The 20660-nt window shown below is 44.7% G+C and overlaps 2 protein-coding genes across 9 annotated transcripts in view; one reads left to right on the top strand and one right to left on the bottom strand.

The window, feature by feature from the left end:
- DAAM1 (dishevelled associated activator of morphogenesis 1) overlaps window positions 1-11238 on the bottom strand; it is a 202986-nt gene extending 191748 nt beyond the window's left edge. For 5 of the 6 annotated variants that reach the window (XR_008848986.1, XM_056546901.1, XM_056546905.1 and 2 more), the window contains exon 1: window positions 10940-11238. The gene's annotated coding sequence lies outside the window, so the exon portion shown is untranslated. The remainder of the gene's footprint in view (window positions 1-10939) is intronic. The other variant, XM_056546906.1, reaches the window with a different exon arrangement.
- Window positions 4274-20660, top strand: part of LOC130295786 (potassium channel subfamily K member 16-like) — a 107211-nt gene continuing 90824 nt past the window's right edge. For all 3 annotated transcript variants that reach the window (XM_056546910.1, XM_056546909.1, XM_056546908.1), the window contains exon 1: window positions 4274-4783. The gene's annotated coding sequence lies outside the window, so the exon portion shown is untranslated. The remainder of the gene's footprint in view (window positions 4784-20660) is intronic.

The raw sequence follows: 20660 nt of genomic DNA, 5'->3' as shown, positions 1-20660 counted from the left end.
ACATCCCTCATAAGACGGAAGGGAGGGTTTTGATGGTAACGATAACTGGATCTGATCGCGGTGGGTTGGCGTTAACGGAAATCAAGACAAGTAACCAGCCTGAGGCCAAGAACATCCCATCTATTTATAGGGATTTAGCACTTTTAATACCACATGTACCAATGAGTCACCACAAAAATTCCAAAAGTAACTGGTTTTTAATTATAGAGGATCCTATCCGACAGATGCCTGTACTTAGGCGTGAATATGATTGAGGTCATTAACACTACATCATGTATATGTCTATTGCAGACACCCAGCAGTTCCTCTATTCACTATGCTGAATCTCAATCTGGATATAGCAGATTTTTCTGAAGCAATTCTGTGTAAACCAACCTTCAATACACCTACACAGGTACAACTTCCTCATCTTAATAGGAAAAGCCTGTAGCCGTAATAGGAAGTAAGGGGGTATCCTACCGGAAATGCTACCCCAAAAGGAGCTTCAAGCTCATAATGCCATCTAGCTTTGTCCATATTTATTTCCTTCCACTGACAACAGGTTAGGCCCCTTTCACACTGCCGTTGCGCCCCGTTGGCAAATATCAGTCAGGGTTTTTTTTCCCCCGTCTAGTACCACCATAGAGCCTGGCGCACAGTGTGGCCTGAAAAAGAGACCAAAAAAAAAAAAAAAACATTGGAGGATTCGTATGTAAAGATACTGGGAATATGTGAAAATGTTTCGGCTTGTTGGGCACAGTTGTCATCTACATAATTTACAGTTACATTTGTGTGGACAATGTTATAGGGCGAGAGATATTCTCCAATAACATTTCTTTATTCTGGAGGATTTGGACATTAACAGCTGATTACACAGACCCGGCTGCATTGTGGCTGAACAGGTAATAAAGGCTCCACGACAATACGTCCCCCATAACTGCCTGTAGGACCACCTGACCTCTATCTAGGCTGATAGCAGATAAGAACGCACCAGGGACAGGGGGAGTCACCATGGCAACAGCAGACCCTCACCCTCCCCGTCAAACTCTGCCAGCCAGATCATTTCCCTTCAACAATCCCACCGCTGTGTCAGAATGCAAACTCAGTCCGTTAGAAATGATAATCAAGGCACGGCTTAATTGTTCCTTATCAGAAAAGGGGCTGCTGTACCTACTGGATATAAAGCAGGGAGATGGGCTGCTATGCCTTCTGGGGAAAAAGAAAAGGGTAGGAGGAGCTGCTATGCCTACTGAGGAACAGTAGGGGGAGCTGCTAAGTGGTAGGGCTGTTATGCCTACTGTAATCACCTTAACTGGCCACCGACTTCTAGGCTACGCTACACATTAGTATCTCTACTTACAGGGTTCATGATAATCCCCAGTGCTGGTCGACTTGAAGAGCACGGATGCATGTTGCAGATGTAAAATATTTATCGAGAACAGGAGACCCATTTAATGTGAGCAAATGAAGAAAAAGCCATTTAACATGCAAAATCAGATAACTTAGTCATAAGCCAACTTCCCTTGGGCAAAGCCCGGGCATCTGCTTTACTAAAACAGATCCTGTCCCAACAGTGGGTCTGAGCACCCAAACAGACACCATCATAGGACTTTATGATCAGACCTGTGGTTAGGTTGGGATATGGTACAGGAATGTGCCAGTTTTACACTCCTATAATAATATTAGCCATATGACACTAGTTCTAATCATCAAAAAAACAACCATAATGCAAACCCGAAGGAGCTCAGACAATGAAAAGATAAGTAAAAGATCTCATGATTCTCTCTGCAGCGGGTTAACTAAAAATAAAAATTCCAAGACTGTATAGGGTTGTTGCAAGGAGATAATGATCATAGCCGGGGGCTAGGGAGGGGTTTACACAAGAGAAATTTATCACTTCTGTGAAACCTGATTATCTTGTCTGTACCCGTGAAAAACATGCAAAAGGCAAGATACCAAGAAGTCTTCTCAACTCTACTGCCGAGATTAGTAACAAATGGTCACATGCATGTATCTTGATAATACAAACACACAGTGAAGACGGCTTCAGATCACCATAAACATGGAGATAAAGTTGACAATACGCCAGCATTAGTCACAGCAATAATCTTCACAAATATGGCAATTATTCCATTGTATCAGACATGACATTTTTCCATGTTACAATAATAAAAATAAAAATCTTATAAGCCCTAATCAGGGGTGTGGAAATTTAATAAAAAACTACCCCCCCCCTCCCCCCCCCCCCAGTTTATCAGCCCAGCACTGCGCTGTCCCCCACATGGGGGAACTAATCATATATGTCACCCGGGAGCGCTGCTTCTCTCCCCCCCTCCCCCCCCCCCAAATAATTATTAGCCGCTGTGCTGTACAGTACTATCCTGTGCCCGGGCTGCAAAAACAATCAAAATAAACTTTAAATCACCTTCTGCGGTCCTGGGGATGGGAACGTCACAGAGCCGTCAGCCTATCACCGGCTGCAGCGATTTCCCGCCTCAGCCAGTGATAGGCTGAGCGCATTGTTATTAGCGGCGGCCCCCGGGTACTGAGAACAGCCGGGGGCTGCAGAGTACGGAGCAGGCAGGAGTCGGGAGCCCGCTCCATACAGACTGCTGAGCGCCGCCGCGCTTGTCAGGCCCGGCCCTGCTTGCCCGGAGCTCGGCTAAGGGCCGGAATAACGCGATAGGAATTCCACATTCCTGCCCAATGCAAAAAAATGACATTGTTTCACTCTTGCGATAGTGAGTAAATATTTTCGCAGTGAACTAACTGCAGCATCAAATCCAAAATGAAAATCGATTTGGTGCAGATTTGTTTAATTGCAAATCCTGATTGAAAATCTACAAGGTATTCCATATAAACATACCTATAGGGTACGTTTAAAAGTATGTACCTTCTGCAATGGAAAATCTGCAGCATATAACATTGACTTGAATGGGGTCAGCTATGGATTTTCCATTGTGGAAAATTCACAGCAGAAAAACCTGCAGCAGGTAACTTGCAGAAAATCCAGATGTGTAAACGTACCCTAAGGGAAGGTTACAAGGGAGTGCAGCAGATTAAATTGACCTCTGGGCGCAGAGCTATACTAACCTAGTACAGTTTATCAGCTGTAATCATGACCACTCCGCAAGATTGACAGCCCGCGTCATCGCTCTGCTCCGTTTGCTTAGGGGCATGATACCAGCCAGAGAAGACAGGACTATGTAAGGCCCCTTTCACACTATCGTTGTCACCCTGTAAATGCTCCCATTATAAATTACTGAAAACAGCTGTCAAAGAAACCCATTCATGTCAATGGGATATTTTGTCACCAGTTATAGCCTGTTATGAATGACATCCGTTATTTTAAAGGGACCAAAAAACGGTGTACGCATACATTTTTCTTCCTTCAAAAATAGCGATCGAATAACGGACGTTAAAGGGGTACTCCGGTGCTTACACATCTTATCCCCTATCCAAAGCATAGAGGATGAGATGCCTGATCGCGGGAGTCGCGGGAGTCGTGTTCGCTCAGGGTCTGATTACCGGCGACCACATGGCCGGCGGCGTGTGACATCACGCCCCCCCCGTGTGACGTCACGCTCCGCCCCTCAATGCAAGCCTACGGGAGGGGGCGTCATAGCCGTCACGCCCCCTCCCGTAGGCTTGCATTGAGGGGCGAAGCGTGACGTCACACGGGGGCAGAGGGGTGACGTCACACGCCGCCGGCCGCGTGGTCACCGGTAATCAGATCCGGAGCGAACACGCTCCGGGGACTGATTACAAACGGGGTGCCGCGTGCAAGATCCCGGGGGTCCCCAGTGGCGGGACTCCCGCGATCAGGCATCTTATCCCCTATCCTTTGGATAGGGGATGAGATGTGTAAGCACCGGAGAACCCCTTTAAAATTTTAAAATTGAAGTCTAAGGATGACGGATGACCACAAATGACCATCTGTTAGCGTCAGTTTTTTGTATATTCCGTTATTGCTACTGAGCATGCTCTTAAGCAGGAAGTTAAAAAAAAGGGGTTAAAATTAGCAAACAATAGAAAATCATAACGGAGAAACTAACAGATCATAACGTATGGCCAATGTCCGTTATTTTAACAGAATGTCGGTTATGATCCGTTGTGATCAGTTATTTGATCCGTTAATTCATGATCCTTTATTGCTGAATAACGGGTCAAGAGCAGGCAGGATCATGACGACAGTGTGAAAGTAGCCCAAGTATAGCTCCCTGCCCAGGCACCTACTTAGGGGGCCCAACAGGGACACTTTCTAACTTCATATCCTCACTATCCCTGCGGGCAGGAACATCTCCCGGGGATGAGGAGTAAGATTTTACCATATACATCATGTTGCCAGAGTTACATATAGTACAATCTGATGACTGGTTCCCTTTATCAGGTATTTCTGGGTAAACCTCAGGATAGGGGATAGCTATCTGACTGCAGTGGGTCACAGTGCTGGAACACCAATTATCAGTCTGGGAAACAGAGCCTTCCGCCATCCCTGAGATAAAGGATCACTTGTATCCCTAGTCAAACCCCTATAAGATGTGTCTTAAGTGAATTCACACACAAGATTTGTTGCAGAACATAGCCTTCCAGCATTCTTCCTACACCATCATGGTCATATGAGTGAAAAAAAATAATAATTTGGCCATCCCAGTCTGAATCGTGACTGTCATCTATTCACACAGACGGATAGGATTCCCTTAGACGCTGACTTGTTTAATTGACTTCCTACAAATCTGGACTGAGCACAAGGGTCTGTGATGGGAACATAAGATCCAAGCTTTATACAGAGGACAAGAAACAAGTAGGTATCCATGGAAGCAACGCACTTTGTCTACACAGTTTTTGATAAATCTCTCCCAATGTGTCCAAACAGTGGTGCAGTTGCCCATAGCAACTAATCAGATTGCTTTCATTTTCCACAGGCCTCTTTAAAAATGAAAGAAGCGATCTGATTGGTTGCTATGGGCAACTGCACCGGTTTTGATGAATCTAACATTATTTTTTGGATTCACTCCTGGTATTTTGGTCAGTATTTTTTAGCCAAAGCCAGGAGTGGAACTGAAAGAGAAAGATTTGCACCTTTTTCTGTGTATTGGACCAACTCCTACTTACCTAAATCTTCCGGGTAGGAATTTATCATTTTTATTTTTTTATTTTTTTTGTAAGTGTACCTGTAGTTAACAAAAAAACTTTTGATATAATATAGATAATACTATTATGCAGTCATGGCCGTAAATATTGGCACCCCTGAAATTTCCCTTGAAAATGAAGTATTTCTCACAGAAAAGGATTGCAGTAACACATGTTTTGCTATACACATGTTTATTCCCTTTGTGTGTATTGGAACTAAACCAAAAAAAGGGAGGGAAAAAAAAAACTAATTGGACATAATGTTTCACCAAACTCCAAAATTGGTCTGGACAATATTGGCACCCTTTCAAAATTGTGGAAAAATAAGATTGTTTCAAGCATGTGATGCTCCTTTAGGGTTTTTGCGGGTTTTTCCGCTGCGTATTTGAAAGGGGGCAGGCTCTTCTCGGCTGTCCGAAGCAGATTTTCCGCAGCAGGAATTTACGCTGCAGAAAATCCTCCGCAGTCCCTACTGACTTCAACAGGGCTTGCGGCGGATTTTCCGCAACGTTAATTCCTCCATGGAAAATCTGCTGCGGACAGCCGAGAAGAGCCCTCCCCTTTTCAAATACGCAGCTGAAAACCCGCAAAAACAAGAAGCGTGTGAACGCACTCTTAAAAACTCACCTGTGGCAAGTAACAGATGAGGGCAATATAAAAATCACACCTGAAAGCAGATAAAAAGGAGAGAAGTTCACTTAGTCTTTGCATTGTGTGTTTGTCTGTTCCACACTAAGCATGGACAACAGAAAGAGAAGAGAACTGTCTGAGGACATGAGAACTAAAATTATGGAAAAATATCAACAATGTCAAGGTTACAAGTCCATCTCCAAAGAAAGCACAAACTTTATCATATTGTTGGACGATGTATGGTGAATATGCACATTTTGTTTAAAGGGACCTGTGGTTCACCCCCCAAAAATGAGATTGCATTATCATTAACTATCTTAGGGTGCCCTGATCACACACACACACACACACCTTTTTACAGTTTCTTGACATGCCCTCCCATTCCAAAGATATGAGGCTATAGTTTGTCTGACAATACAAGACATTAGTCAGGTGGGCGGGAAACTCATTTTAATAATGAAATTAGAGATGAGCGAACTTACAGTAAATTAGATTAGTCACGAACTTCTCGGCTCGGCAGTTGATAACTTATCCTGCATAAATGAGTTCAGCTTTTCGGTGCTCTGGTGGGCTGAAAAAGGTGGATACAGTCCTAGGAAAGAGTCTCCTAGGACTGTATCCACCTTTTCCAGCCCACCGGAACACCTGAAAGCTGAACTAATTTATGCAGGATAAGTCATCAACTGCCGAGCCGAGAAGTTCGTGACTAATCGAATTTACTGTAAGTTCGCTCATCTCTGGTCGGGATTATACAGCCAGGGGGTGTGTATTAGGCACAACAACCCCCCCTCCCCCTGACTGTTTAACCACATCCATTACCAATATGCACTTAAATAATAACATTTCATGTTCACGTTCGCTTGACTGATTCCCCGAATTGTCAGACAAACTTTAAACCCTCATATATGAGAAAAAAATAAAATTAAATTAAAAAAAAATTTAAAAAAGGTGTGTGATGATCAGGGCACCCAAAGCTATTTAATGGCAGTAATATCTTTTTTTGGGGGTTGACCACAGGTCCGCTTTTTGCACTTTTTTGTTTTGTGGTGTTTCACGTAATTGTGCAAAAATGATTTACATTTTTACCAAGTCACATATAATAAAGAAGTATAAAAAAAACCTTGACACCTAAAGTGTGTCCTATTTTTTAAGGCCAAAAACTATAAAATGACCAGCATGGTGAGAGGTGGCAAAACAAAATGGTGCAAATTCTTAAAGAGTACCTGCCACAATCTCCATTGCTTTATATTATGCCGCTGGTATGTTGCCCTCTTCATTACCTGCCCCCCCCCCCCCCCCCCCCCCCGCAGTTGATTGACAGGCTCGTCAGTGTCCAGACTGCACTATGAGAGTCAGAACTCATGCAGGAGTCTGAACTCTATGAGAGACTTGCGGCCGAGACATGTAGGGAGACCTCTAGTGGTCAGTTTTTACAAGTCAATATAAATACAGTGATCCCTCAACATACGATGGTAATCCGTTCCAAATGAACCATCGTTTGTTGAGGGATCCGTGCAATGTAAAGTATAGGACAGTGGTCTACAACCTGCGGACCTCCAGATGTTGCAAAACTACAACTCCCAGCATGCCCGGACAGACCACTGGTATTGGAGGTTATACTCACGTGTCCCCGCCGCTCCGGGCCGTCACCGCTGCCCTGGATGTCGCCCTCCATCGCTGCCGCCGAGTCCCCAGGGTGTCCCCGACGCTCCGTGAAGGTCTCTGCTGCCCAGGATCCTCGCTCTCCGTCGCCGCCATCACGTCACAGCGCACACCGCTCCTATTGGATGACGGGACGGTGTGCGCCATGACGACGAAGGAGAGCGCCGGCGATGCAGGGGATCCCGAAGAGGACGCTACGGAGCCCTGAGGACAGGTAAGTGATCGTCAGCGGACCACACGGGGCACCGTAAACGGCTATCCGGTGGCAGCTGAAGCAGTCTGCGCTGCAGGATAGCCGTTTATGCGATGGCCCCGACATACAAAAGCATCGTATGTTGATGCTGCCTTCAACATGCGATGAGCTCTGAGAGGCCATCGTATGTTGAAATGATCGTATGTCGGGGCCATCGTAGGTCGGGGGGTCACTGTATGTACATGATTTTTAATGAAATGGTATTAGAAAGTTGTTTCTAATACATTAAAAACATATATAAATGTTTTTGTGATGACAGGTTTTAATGCTCTTTAATGAATGTGTAAAAAAAAAAATTTAAAAAAAAATCAAAAAAAAAAATCAAGAAAAAATAAAAATAGTAGTACAACATCCTGCAGGAAACAGGCACAAAAAGCTAAGTCAATTTCCTCGGATAGATAAACCCAGCCTGAGGCAACGTTCACACACAATTTTATGGGGAGTATTTTTTTTTTTTTTTTTAATAGGTGTAGAATGGTTGTTGTACACCTCAAAATACCAGATTTCTTTTTCTTTTTGAGTCAATGGACTGAAAGGGGTCTGTGTCTATCCCAGCACAGATACTAAAGATGAGCGAATTTACAGTAAATGTGATTCGTCACGAACTTCTCGGCTCGGCAGTTGATGACTTATCCTGCATAAATGAGTTCAGCTTTCAGGTGCTCCCGTGGGCTGGAAAAGGTGGATACTGTCCTAGGAAAGAGTCTCCTAGGACTGTATCCAGCTTTTCCAGCCCACGGGAGCACCTGAAAGCTGAACTCATTTATGCAGGATAAGCCATCAACTGCCGAGCCGAGAAGTTTGTGACGAATCGAAATTACTGTAAATTCGCTCATCTCTAACAGATGATACAACAGCAGCCAATTTTGTTCTTTAAACAACTGTAATTATTACAACGTAAAGAGTGCATGGTACTTATTCTGAATGTAAGAAATAAAGGAGTGCGCAAGTTTTTGCTGCAATTGCTTGAAAAAAATAAATAAATAAATATAACACCCATAAACAACCCATGTGTCAAAAACGCACAAAAAAAAAAAAAAAAAAACCTAGAAAAGCTTTATCATACACACAAAAAAAGCACCTTGAAAATTTAAGACTCATTGTCAAAAATACACTGTGTGAACATAGCCTTACGGTGCAAAGTCTTACAGTTGAATGTCAGTCAGAAGTAGTGCCCCATTGTAAATATATACTGCTATATAAGTAACGGGTAATAAGAGGCACAACTACACAGCTTATAATAGTGTTTCCAACCAGGGTGCCCCTAGCAGTTGCAAAACTACCACTCATAGCATGCTGGGAGTTGTAGTTTTCCAACACACTGTGTGAACATAGCCTTGAGGTGCCAAGTCTTACAGGTGAATCAGTAGTCGTGCGCCATTGTGGTAATATACCGCTATATAAGTAATGAGGGCACAAATACATAGCTTACGTCAGTGTTTCCCAAACAGGCTGACTGCAGCTGTTGCAAAACTACAACTCCAAGTATTTCGGGAGTTCTAGTTTTGCAACACACTGAGTGAACATAGCCTTATGACGCAAAGTTGGTAGTCATGTCCCATTGTTGATATATACCGCTATACAAGTAATGGGTGATAAATGGCACAAATTCATAGCTTATATCAGGGTTTCTCAACCAGGGTGCCTCCAGCTGTTGCTAATCTACAACTACCAGCATGCCCTGACAGCCATGTTGGGAGTCATAGTCCTGAAACACACTATGAGAACATAGCCTTACAGCGCAAAGTCTTCCTGGTGAATGTGGTAGTCTTTAGTCGTGCCCCATCGTGAAAATATAAATACCGCTATATAAGTCATGAGTAGAAAGCGGCACAAATACATGGCTTATATCAGTGTTCCCAACCAGGGAGTCCCCAGCTGTTGCACAACAACAACTCCCAGCATGCCGGGAGTTGTAGTTTTGCAACACACTTTAAGAAAATAACTTTACAGCGCAAAGTCTTACAGGTGAATGTGGCAGTCGGTAGTTGTGCCCCAATGTAGATATATACTGCTATATAAGTAACAGGTAATAAGGGGCACAAATACATAGCTTATATCAGTGTTCCCCAATCAGGGTTACTCCAGCTGTTGCTAAACTACAACCACCAGTATGCTCAGGGTGTTGTAGTTCTGCAACACACTCTGTCAACATAACCTTACGGTGCAAAGTCTTACAGGTGAATGCGGTAGTCATTAGTTGTGCCCCGTTGAGAAAAAATAAAATAAAGAATATATATATATATATATATATATATATATATATATATATATATATATATACATACACACATACATACACACACACAAATCAAAAAATGTTGCAGTATCTTGTAATACCTTTTTTTATTGGACTAACAGAATTTTGTAGAGAAGCTTTTGGGATTCCTCCCTTTATCAAGTCCAAAGCAAATCAGTATTTCCCAACCAGGGTGACTCCAGCTGTTGCAAAACTACAACTACCAGTATTCCCAGGTAGTTGAAACACAGTATGTCAACATAACCTTATGGTGCAAAGTCTTACAGGTGAATGCGGTAGTCATTAGTCGTGCACCATTGTGAAAAAAAAAAAAATACATAAAAAAGTGGGGGGGTATATATATATATATATATATATATATATAGATAGATAGATGCAAATCAGAAAATGTCGCAGTATCTTGTAATACCTTTTTTAGTGGACTAACAGAATTTTGTAGAGAAGCTTTCGGGATTCCTCCCTTTATCAAGTATTTCCCAACCAGGGTGACTCCAGCTGTTGCACAACTACAGCTCCCAGAATACTGGGAGTTGTAGTTTTGTAACACACTGTGTGAACATATCCTTAAGTCTTACAGGTTAACATGGTCAGTGGTCGTGGTGAATATATACTGCTATACAAGTAACAGGTAATAGACAAAATACATAGCTTCTATATATTAGGGTTTCCCAACCAGGGTACCTCCAGCTGTTGCAAAACTACAACTCCCAGCATGCCCGGACAGCCTTCGGCTGTCCGGGCATGCTGGGTGTTGTAGTTTTGCAACAGCTGGAGGCACCCTGGTTGGGGAAACCCAAGGAATACATGCAGCAGCTGAGTTGGGGAGGTGAACAGTGCTTTGTGCAGCGCTACAGACCACGCCAGTGCCATATGAATACCTCACTGACAGCCATTGTAGAACACTACACGCTGTACTGAACCGATGAATGGCAGCAGAGACCCCCATTGTGATGACAATGACCCGAGCCCCTCCCCCTGCACCCCACAACCTGGCCCCCAGTCACACCCAAGCCCCTGCTTACCTGGCACACTCCATGCTTGGTACAGCATTGGGCACCGGGCTCTATATGAACTCTTTCCTCCCCGGCCGCCGAGCCTTGCAGATCGCAGGTGACATCATCCCTCTTTGGTGTGATAGGATACAATTGGAACTCACTCTCTGTGCCTGTGCGCAGGGGCAGCTGATAACGCGCACAGGATTCTGGGAGCCGTAGTCCTGGCCGGCGGCTGTCTGCTCGCAAACAAAACGCTTCAGAACTACAACCCCCACAATAGAACCGGAGCGCGTCTGTGCGCTTCCCTGTGTGCGGCTCTTATCTACAGGCAAAGAATAGGATCGCCTGCTGACAATAGGAGGAGTGAGGCTCTGCTGCAACAAAGCGCACCGTGCAACACTGACACCTAATGGCCACGCCGGGATCTGCACCCTCTGATTCACATGGGGAGGGGGGTGTTCGCCATAGTCAGCAGGGCGCCTCTCCAGCTTTTACGGAACTATGACTCCCATCATGCCCTAACATTCACATGCTGAGGTATTTAGCCTATAGACTGGTGATCTTCAATCTGTGGCTCTGCAGCTGTTGAAAAACTATAACTCCCATCATGCCCTTACATCCACATGCTGAAGTGTTTAGTCATTAGCATTGTTTCTCGACCAGTGTGCCTCCAGCTGTTTAAAAACTACAACTCCCATTCATGCCCTTACATCCACATGCTGATGTTTAGTCCACAGCATTGTTTCTCGACCAGCGTGCCTCCAGCTGTTTAAAAACTACAACTCCCATCACACGGTGACATCCATATGTTGATGTAGTTTGATTATAGAGCAGTGACCTTCCACCTGTGGCACTACAGCTGTTAAAAAAAAACTACAACTCCCATCATGCCCATACAGCCACATGCTAATGTATTTAGTCTATAGCAGTTTCCCATCCTGTGTACTTCCAGCTGTTGAAAAACTACAACTCCCATCATGACCTTACATCCATATGCGGATGTATTAAAGGAATACTGTAGTGCAAAATAACTTATTCCCTATCCGAAGGGATAGCAGGGGGTCCGAACACTGAGACCCCCACAATCTCCTGTACGGGGCCCGGCACAGTCTCACTGCTCTTACAGTAAAGAACCCCTGTCTGTGCTGGTGTAGAAACCTTCTTTCCTCTAAACGTAGAGGATGCCCCCTTGTTATAGATACAGTCCTGGGTATAAATAGATTATGGAAGAGATCTCTGTACTGTCCCCTGATATATTTATACATAGTTATTAGGTCGCCCCTAAGCCTTCTTTTTTCTAAACTAAATAACCGTAATTCTGATAATCTTTCTGGGTACTGTAGTCCTCCCATTCCCCGTATTACCCTGGTTGCCCGTCTTTGAACCCTCTCCAGCTCCACTATATCTTTCTTATTCACTGGTGCCCAGTACTGTACACAGTATTCTATGTGTGGTCTGACTAGTGATTTGTACAGCGGTAAAATTATTTCCTTGTTGTTGGCATTAACTGCCCGACACTGGTCACTACAGTTAAATTTACTATTTACTAAGACTCCCAAGTCCTTTTCCACGTCAGTCGTCCCAAGTGTTCTCCCATTTAATACATAACCCCAGCCCAGATTTTTCTTCCCCATGTGCATTACCTTACATTTATCAGTGTTGAACCTCATCTGCCACTTCCCAGCCCAAACCTCCAACCTATCAAGATCCATTTGTAACAGTGCACTGTCCTCTATAGTGTTTACCACTTTACAGAGTTTAGTATCATCTGCAAAGATTGCTACTTTACTATTCAAACCCTCTACAAGGTTATTAATGAATATATTAAATAGAACAGGACCCAATACTGACCCCTGTGGTCCCCACTAGTAACAGTCACCCAATCAGAATAAGTACCATTAATAACCACCCTCTGTTTCCTATCATTGAGCCAGTTACTTACCCACTTAGGGTGCATGCACACCACGTTTTCACTGTACGGGGGAAAGGATCTGGCTGGGGGAGAGGAAAACTGTGCTCTCCCGTGCCCCAGCCGGACTGGCGCTGAAATCCATTAACTTTAAAGGAGTAGTCCAGTGGTGATTCAGTGGTGAGCAACTTATCCCCTATCCTAAGGATAGGGGATAAGTTGCAGATCGCGGGGGTCCGACCGCTGGGGCCCCCTGCGATCTCCTGTACGGAGCCCCGACAGCCCGCGGGAAGGGGGTGTGTCGACCTCCGCACGAGGCGGCGGCCGACACGCCCCCTCAATACAACTCTATGGCAGAGCCGAAGCGCTGCCTTCGGCAATCTCCGGCTCTACCATAGAGATGTATTGAGGGGGCGTGTCGGACGCCGCCTCGTGCGGGGGTCGACACCTGCTATCTCGGCGGAGAGCCGGGGCCCCGTACAGAGAGATCGCAGGGGGCCCCAGCGGTCGGACCCCCCGCGATCTCAAACTTATCCCCTATCCTTAGGATAGGGGATAAGTTTTTCACCACTGGACTACCCCTTTAATGAGCCGACCGGAGTCACCGTTTTACTCCAGTCGGCTAATTTTTGACCCGTATCCGTTTTTCTGACCGGACCTCAAAACGTAGTATACTATTTTGACCCCTATAACTTTTTTATTTTTCTGCATATGAGGATGTATGAGGGCTAATTTTTTGCGCCGTGATCTGAAATTTTTATCTGAAGTTTTTATCGGTACCATTTTTATTTTGATTGTACTTTTTAATCGCTCTTTATAAATTTTTTTGTGGTATAAAAAGTGACCAAAAATACGCTATTTTGGACTTTGTATTTTTTTTACGTGTACGCCATTCACCGTGCAGTTTAATTAACAATATATTTTTATAGTTCGGTCATTTACGCATGTGGCGATACCACATTTGTTTATATTTATTTTTATTTACATCGTTTTTTTAATGGGAAAAGGGGGATGATTCTGACTTTTATTAGGGAAGGGATTAAATCACATTTATTAACACTTTATTAAAAAAAAAATTGGCAATGTTATAGTCCCATAGGGGGCTATAACATTGCACACACTGGTTTCCTACACTGATCACTGCCATGCAATAGCCTGACATTGATCAGTGTTATCGCCGCCCGACTGCTCCTGCCTGGATCCCAGGCACGGAGCAGTCATTCGGTGATCGGACAGCGGGAAGGCAGGTAGGGATCCTCCTGCTTACCTGCAAGCTGTTTGGGATGCCGCGATTTCACCGCGGCGGTCCCGAACAGCACCACTGAGCTAACCAGCATTGTTTACTTTCACTTTAGACGCGCCGATCAACTTTGATCGCCGCATCTGAACGGTTAATACCGGGCATCACCGCGATTGGTGGTGTCCGGTATTAGCAGCGGGTCCCGGCCGTTGATGGCAACCGGGACCGACGTGATATGACGCGGGGTCATCGCGTGACCACGCGTTATATGGCGGGAGCCCGCGCAGGACGTATGCATATGTCCTGTAGTGGGAAGGGGTTAAAAATAGGGGTCTGTCTATTACAATACTTAATTCCTTTAGAACATGGGGGTGAATGCCATCTAGACCTGGTGATTTGTCTATTTTGATTTTTTTTGTAGGCGGCACTGTACTTCTTCCTGGGTTAGACAGGTGACCTGTACTGGGGAGTTTACCTTGTCTCGCTGTATTTCACCTGGCGTTTCAATTTCCTCTATGAATACAGTGGAGAAGAATTTGTTTAATATATTTGCTTTTTTCTGATCCCCATTTATAATTTCTTTATCGTTTTTTATAAGGCCTACACTTTAATTTTTAACCTTTTTGCTATTTATATAGTTAAAGAACATTTTGGGGTTAGTTTTACTTTCTTTGGCAATGAGTCTTTCTGTCTCTATTTTTGCAGCTTTTATCAGTTTTTTTTTTACATATTTTACATTTTTCTCTATAGCTTTTTAACCCCTTAAGGACACAGGGTTTTTCTGGTTTTTGCATTTTCCTTTTTTTCCTCATCACCTTCTAAAAATCATAACTATTTAAATTTTTCTACAGACCCATATGAGGGCTTATTTTTTTGCGCCACCAATTGTACTTTATAATTATATCAATGATTTCACCACAAAATTTATGGCAAAACCAGAAAAAATATATTTGTGGGGCAAAATTGAAAAAAAAAATGCAATTTTGTAACTTTTGGGGGCTTCCGATTCTATACAGTGCACTTTTTGGTAAAAATACCATATTTTTATTCTGTAGGTCCATATGGTTACAATGATACCTAATTTATATAGGTTTTATTTTATTTTACTACTTTAAAAAAAATTATAACTACATGCACCAAAATTAGTATGTGTAAAATTGTCATCTTCTGACCCCTATAACTTTTTTCTTTTTCCGTATACCAGGATAACTGAGGGCTCATTTTTTGCACCGTGATCTGAAGTTTTTATCGGTACCATTTTTGTTTTGATGGGACTTTTTGATCGCTTTTTATCCATTTTTTTAGGGCATACAAAGTGACCAAAAATACGCAATTTTGGACTTTGGAATTTTTTTACGTGTACACCATTGATCGTGCAGTTTAATTAATATTTTTATAGTTTGGACATGTACGCATGCGGCGATACCACATATGTTTATTTTTATTATGGTTACATATTTTTATATGGAATTTTTTTTTTTTTACTTTTTATTCAACTTTTTTTTTTTTTTACACTTTTAGTCCCATTTGGGGACTTTTATGAGGAATCATTTGATTCCTCATACAGATCAATGTGATTTCATAGAACCACATTGATCTGTGTGCTCTGTGCTTCATTGATAAAGTCTGGTCCCACCACAGAAGGAGAGGTAAGCCCTCCGGCTACCTCAGCAGTGGATTGACCCCCCTCTAAATGGCCCTTTAGACGGGCAATTTCAACTTTGACAGCAGCGATCTAAAGGGTTAACATATCAGGTGATGTATATTTGTGTAATAAGGGAGGATGCGGCCTAAGGAGATTAATGCCCTATATCAAGGTGCACAGAATTATTAGGCAACTTCTTGGCTTAATGGCTCCAGAAAATAGATTTAGGGCTAGTTTTACACTGCGTTAGTGCTCCCAATTGATGACATTAGGGATGTCCCAATACCAATTGCGACCAATACTGGACATTTGCACATGTTCTTGCACTTGTGCAAATGTCCCCAATACCTAATCTGATATCTGCCGGCGTGAGTCCCGCCGGCAGGTATCGCAGAGGTGCGGTAAGCTGCCTGCACCCTCCGCTCCCGAGCTATGCAGTGCGCTCAGCAGCTTGAGCACACATCATAGCCAGGACCTGCATTAACCCTTTAGACGCCGCGATCAAAGTTGATTGCGGCGTCTAAAAGTCCTGAGATGTACTGCCGGTTAGTTCAGGGATGCTGATCGGGATCATCGCTGTGTAATTGCAGTGTCCCGATCAGCTGTGAGGACGTCCCTTACCCTGCTCCGTGCGTCCTATCGTTGCTCCTTTACTGCTGCCAGCCATGGTAGGCATTAGTAAAGGAGCGCCGATAACACTGATCACTGCTATGCTATGGCATAGCATTGATCAGTGTATGCAATCTACAGATTTCATGTAATAGTCCTCTATGGGGACAAAAAATTGAATCACCCCATTTCAAAAAAGTTTAAAGAAAATAATTATAATTTTTTTTAATTATAAAAAAGCCCTTTCTCTTATAAAAAAAAAAAAAAAAAACACCCCTTTTTCCCATTAAGGGTAAGTTCACACTGGCGGATCCACACCATATTTTACACGGCGGATCCGCCGCTGAAGGACCGCTACATGCTGCCTTTAGATGTGCCTGCTCAGAGCGGCAATATGCAGCTATGAGTAGACACACTGAAGCGATGTGCGAGTTGGCGCGCTGTATGAGTACACTGCACATGTACGCTGCGGCTCACACATCTCAGTGTGTCTGCTCGTAGCGGCTTATTGCCACTCCGAGCAGGCTCATCTAAAGTCATTACATAGCAGTCCTTAAGCGGCGGATCAGCAGCTTAAAATACGCCGTTGAACCGCCGGTGTGAAAGTACCCTTAACCCGTTTCCAAGTCCTTAAGGACACAAGGCGTATGGATACGCCCTGCGCATTTCCGGCCCCAGCCGCTAGCTGGAGGGCAGCCGGTGCCGAATGCCTGCTGAAATCGTTCAGCAGGCATCCCGGCATATCGCCCAGGGGGGTCATTATGTCCCCCCATGTCGGCGGTGGCCGCAGATCGCTGAACAATTCAGTCCAGCGATCTGCGGCGGATTCCGGGTCAATCGGGTCTCCAGTGACCCGGAATTACTGACTGATCGGGGCCGTCTCTGCCATATCCAGCAGGGGTGAGGTGGCACTGGTGCCACCTCACGATCGCCCTGATTCGTGGGCCGGTTTCCCGGCCGACCAATCAGGGCACCTGCTGCGGGTGTCACTCCCGCAACCCGCTCCGCCCCTCTTCCGGAGGACGTGAGCGGGTGCGGGATGTGGACCCCGGGAGCTGGGGACCCCGATCCCCGGCGTCAATGTTGTGATCGGGGCCCCAGGAGCGGTGGCGGCGAGGGACTGACCTGCGTGGCGGCGGCGTGGATCTGCAGTTGGAGGGTGTGATAGCCTTGGAGTGGAGTGACAGCCTCCTGCTGTTGCTTAGCAACAGCTCCCAGCATGCAAAAAGAGCATGCTGGGAGCTGTAGTTATGCAACAGCAGGAGGCAGACCACCACAACTCCCAGCATTCCCATATGGGCATGCTGGAACTTATAGTTTTGAAACAGCTGGAGGCACATTTTTTCTATGGAAAAGTGTACCTTCAGCTGTTGTATACCTACAACTCCCAGCTTGCACAATCAGCTACAGTGCATGCTGGGAGTTGTAGTGGTGCATCTGCTGGTTGCATAACTACAACTCCCAGCATGCCAGTTCGCTGTCGGTGACTGCTGAGAGTTGTAGTTTTGCAACAGCTGGAGGCACACTGGTTGTGAAACACTGAGTTAAGTAGCAAACCAGTGTGTCTCCAGCTGTTGCATAAATACAATCCCCAGTCAAAGTAGTATGCCTCCAGCTGTTGCATAGCTACAAGTCCCAGCATGCCCTTCCGCTGTCCGTACATGCTGGGGGTTGTAGCTTTTGCAACAGCTGAAGGCACACTGGTTGCAAAACACTGAGTTTGTTACCAAACTCGGTGTTTCACAACCAGTGTGCCTCCAGCTGTTGCAAAACTACAACTCCCAGCATGCATTGATAGACCGTACATGCTGGGAGTTGTAGTTTTGCAACAGCTGGAGGTATTTCCCCCCCCCAATGTGAACGTACAGGGTACACTCACATGGGCGGAGGTTTACAGTAAGTATCCGGTTGTAAGTTTGATTTCAATGGCCCGAACAGAGTCACCTAGTGATATGACTAATGGGAGCACTAACACAGTGTAAACCTAGCCTTAGAGTATGTTCACATGGGCCGGATCTACTGCGAATTTACAGCATAACGACTGCGCCTAGTATCTGAGTTATAATGCTTTGTAGTCCCTCTAACTAGGCAAAGCATCAGAGGGGCGGGTCCCTTTAATATAATATGTGCTGAGTTCTTTGCAGTGACTATAGCGGAGGGCATGAATACTTAATGAAGGAGGTAAGGTCATGCTGAGATAGCAGGGTCTCCTGAGCACTTGGCCGTGTCCCTTTTTCAAAACTGCACAGAAAGTAACCCATATTATAATAAAGGCTCCTGGCCATCTGATGGATTCAGAGGGACTACAAAGCATTATACCCCCCCCCCCCCATAGCTATGTACAGGTTATTGACACAGGTCCTCTTTAAAGGGATTGTCCAACTGCTACTACCTGGGGATGGGTCCATTAGGGCTGGGTCTGCCTATAGACAAAATAGAAATTAAGCGGATCCCTCCAGGGAACAAACCAGGATAGAGGCAGCGCACAGGACTTCAAAGGTAAAATGGTTTATTTACCCGGCATGCAACGCGTTTCGCTGGATAACCAGCTTCATCAGGCATGTTTGATGCCTGATGAAGCTGGTTATCCAGCGAAAAGCGTTGCATGCCGGGTAAATAAACCATTTTACCTTTGAAGTCCTGTGCGCTGCCTCTATCCTGGTTTGTTCCCTGGAGGGATCCGCTTAATTTCTTCACCTGTGTGTCCAGGAGCAGCTGCCGCTCTTCGCCCGTTGCAGGGTCACTTCACGCCTTCACCATAGTTGTACTTGGTCGCAGTACAACTATACTTGGTGAGCAAGTTTTCTTGTCTATTATCTTTTCTTTTACATTACGCTATCACACTAGGAGCGCTCTCCTTGTCTGTTTATAGACAAAATAGGCGGCCGCCTAGAGTGCCCTCTTGATTGGGGCACCGCTCTGCACGCAGCAAGGAGTAAGTGAGGAGATTACATAAGAAGGAGGTTTGTTACAGTGTGTCACCCCAGTAGTAAGGATATTACATAAGAAGGAGGTTTGTTACAGTGTGTCACCCCAGTAGTAAGGAGAATACATAAGAAGGAGGTTTGTTACAGTGTGTCAATCCAGTAGTAAGGTGATTACATAAGAAGGAGGTTTGTTACAGTGTGCCCCCCCCCCCCCAGTAGTAAGGAGATTACATAAGAAGGAGGTTTGTTATAGTGTGCCCCCCCCCCCCCAGTAGTAAGGAGATTACATAAGAAGGAGGTTTGTTACAGGGTGTCAGGAGGTGGAGCCAACAGGCAGTGTCAAGGGGCGACAAAATTAGCTTTCGCCTAGGGTGGCAGAAATTCTTGCACCAGCCCTGACTACTACATTCCAATGGGTGCCTTGGGACCCATTTTTGAGATCTCCAACGGTATCATACACTTATCCCTAATAATCTTTCTAAATATTTTTTTTTTATATGTCGCTGTGATAACATTAGTGAGAGTATGACTAAAGTAACCCCTGTCCATGTTGTGAGTGCTCAGTAAGCAGTCAGTTCATTTATAGATTTCAATGGAGTAAAATTGGCTGTCATTAGCGTTTCCAGAGAGAGCAACTCCATTAATAACTTAGGAAATGACTCTCTTGTTTCTAGTACTTTTGAACACAAGTACCTCCACGTGGCCGCCATGAATGGAGAATAACATTTCATGACTTTATCAATGGGCACTGACGCAATGCAGAGAAGGATTAATGATGGGGGCAGTTCATAGGCTAAACAGAATGGTGAATAGCCAGGCCAATCCAGTCCTTACCAGATGTAATGTAATTCATAGGGGCTAAAGAACACAAACATTGTACACAGGAGGATTGGAAAAACATTGTCTGGCCTGATGGCTGACACTTTTTGCTGGTTCACACTGCTGGAAAGATCATGGTCCATGATGATCATCAACAGTACATGCCGGCGGAGGAGATGCAATGGTGTGTGGGGTGTTTTTAGAGCATATTCCGGGTCACTTGATGCAAACAGAGGAAGATTTGTCTATGACAGGATGTTTAAACATTTCTACCCACCAGTTACACGTCTTAATGTCAAAGTGCATCCTTATGGAAGATAGTGCTCCATACATCAAGGCTGAGGAACACCTGGAATATGACAGCAAAAGTTTGCATTACATGGAAATAGAGAAAAGCAAATCTACAGCAAAAAGTGTTTACCTTCCAAAAAGGGGAAAGGACAGGCTGCTGAAACACACCAAGGATGGATGCAAAACAAGATTATACCAAAGCCATGCTTCATGTAAATGGTGCTTCGTTGCAGTTCCTTGCAGGGTGGGTAAGGATCTGTTCACACGGCAGAATTTCCGCTTACGGAATTCCACTCTCAAATTAAAGC

Source organism: Hyla sarda, chromosome 11 (assembly GCF_029499605.1).
Source record: "Hyla sarda isolate aHylSar1 chromosome 11, aHylSar1.hap1, whole genome shotgun sequence".
Taxonomy (NCBI): Eukaryota; Metazoa; Chordata; class Amphibia; order Anura; family Hylidae; genus Hyla; species Hyla sarda.
Note: the sequence above shows the minus strand (reverse complement) of the source record. Positions and strands in the feature narration are given on the sequence as shown.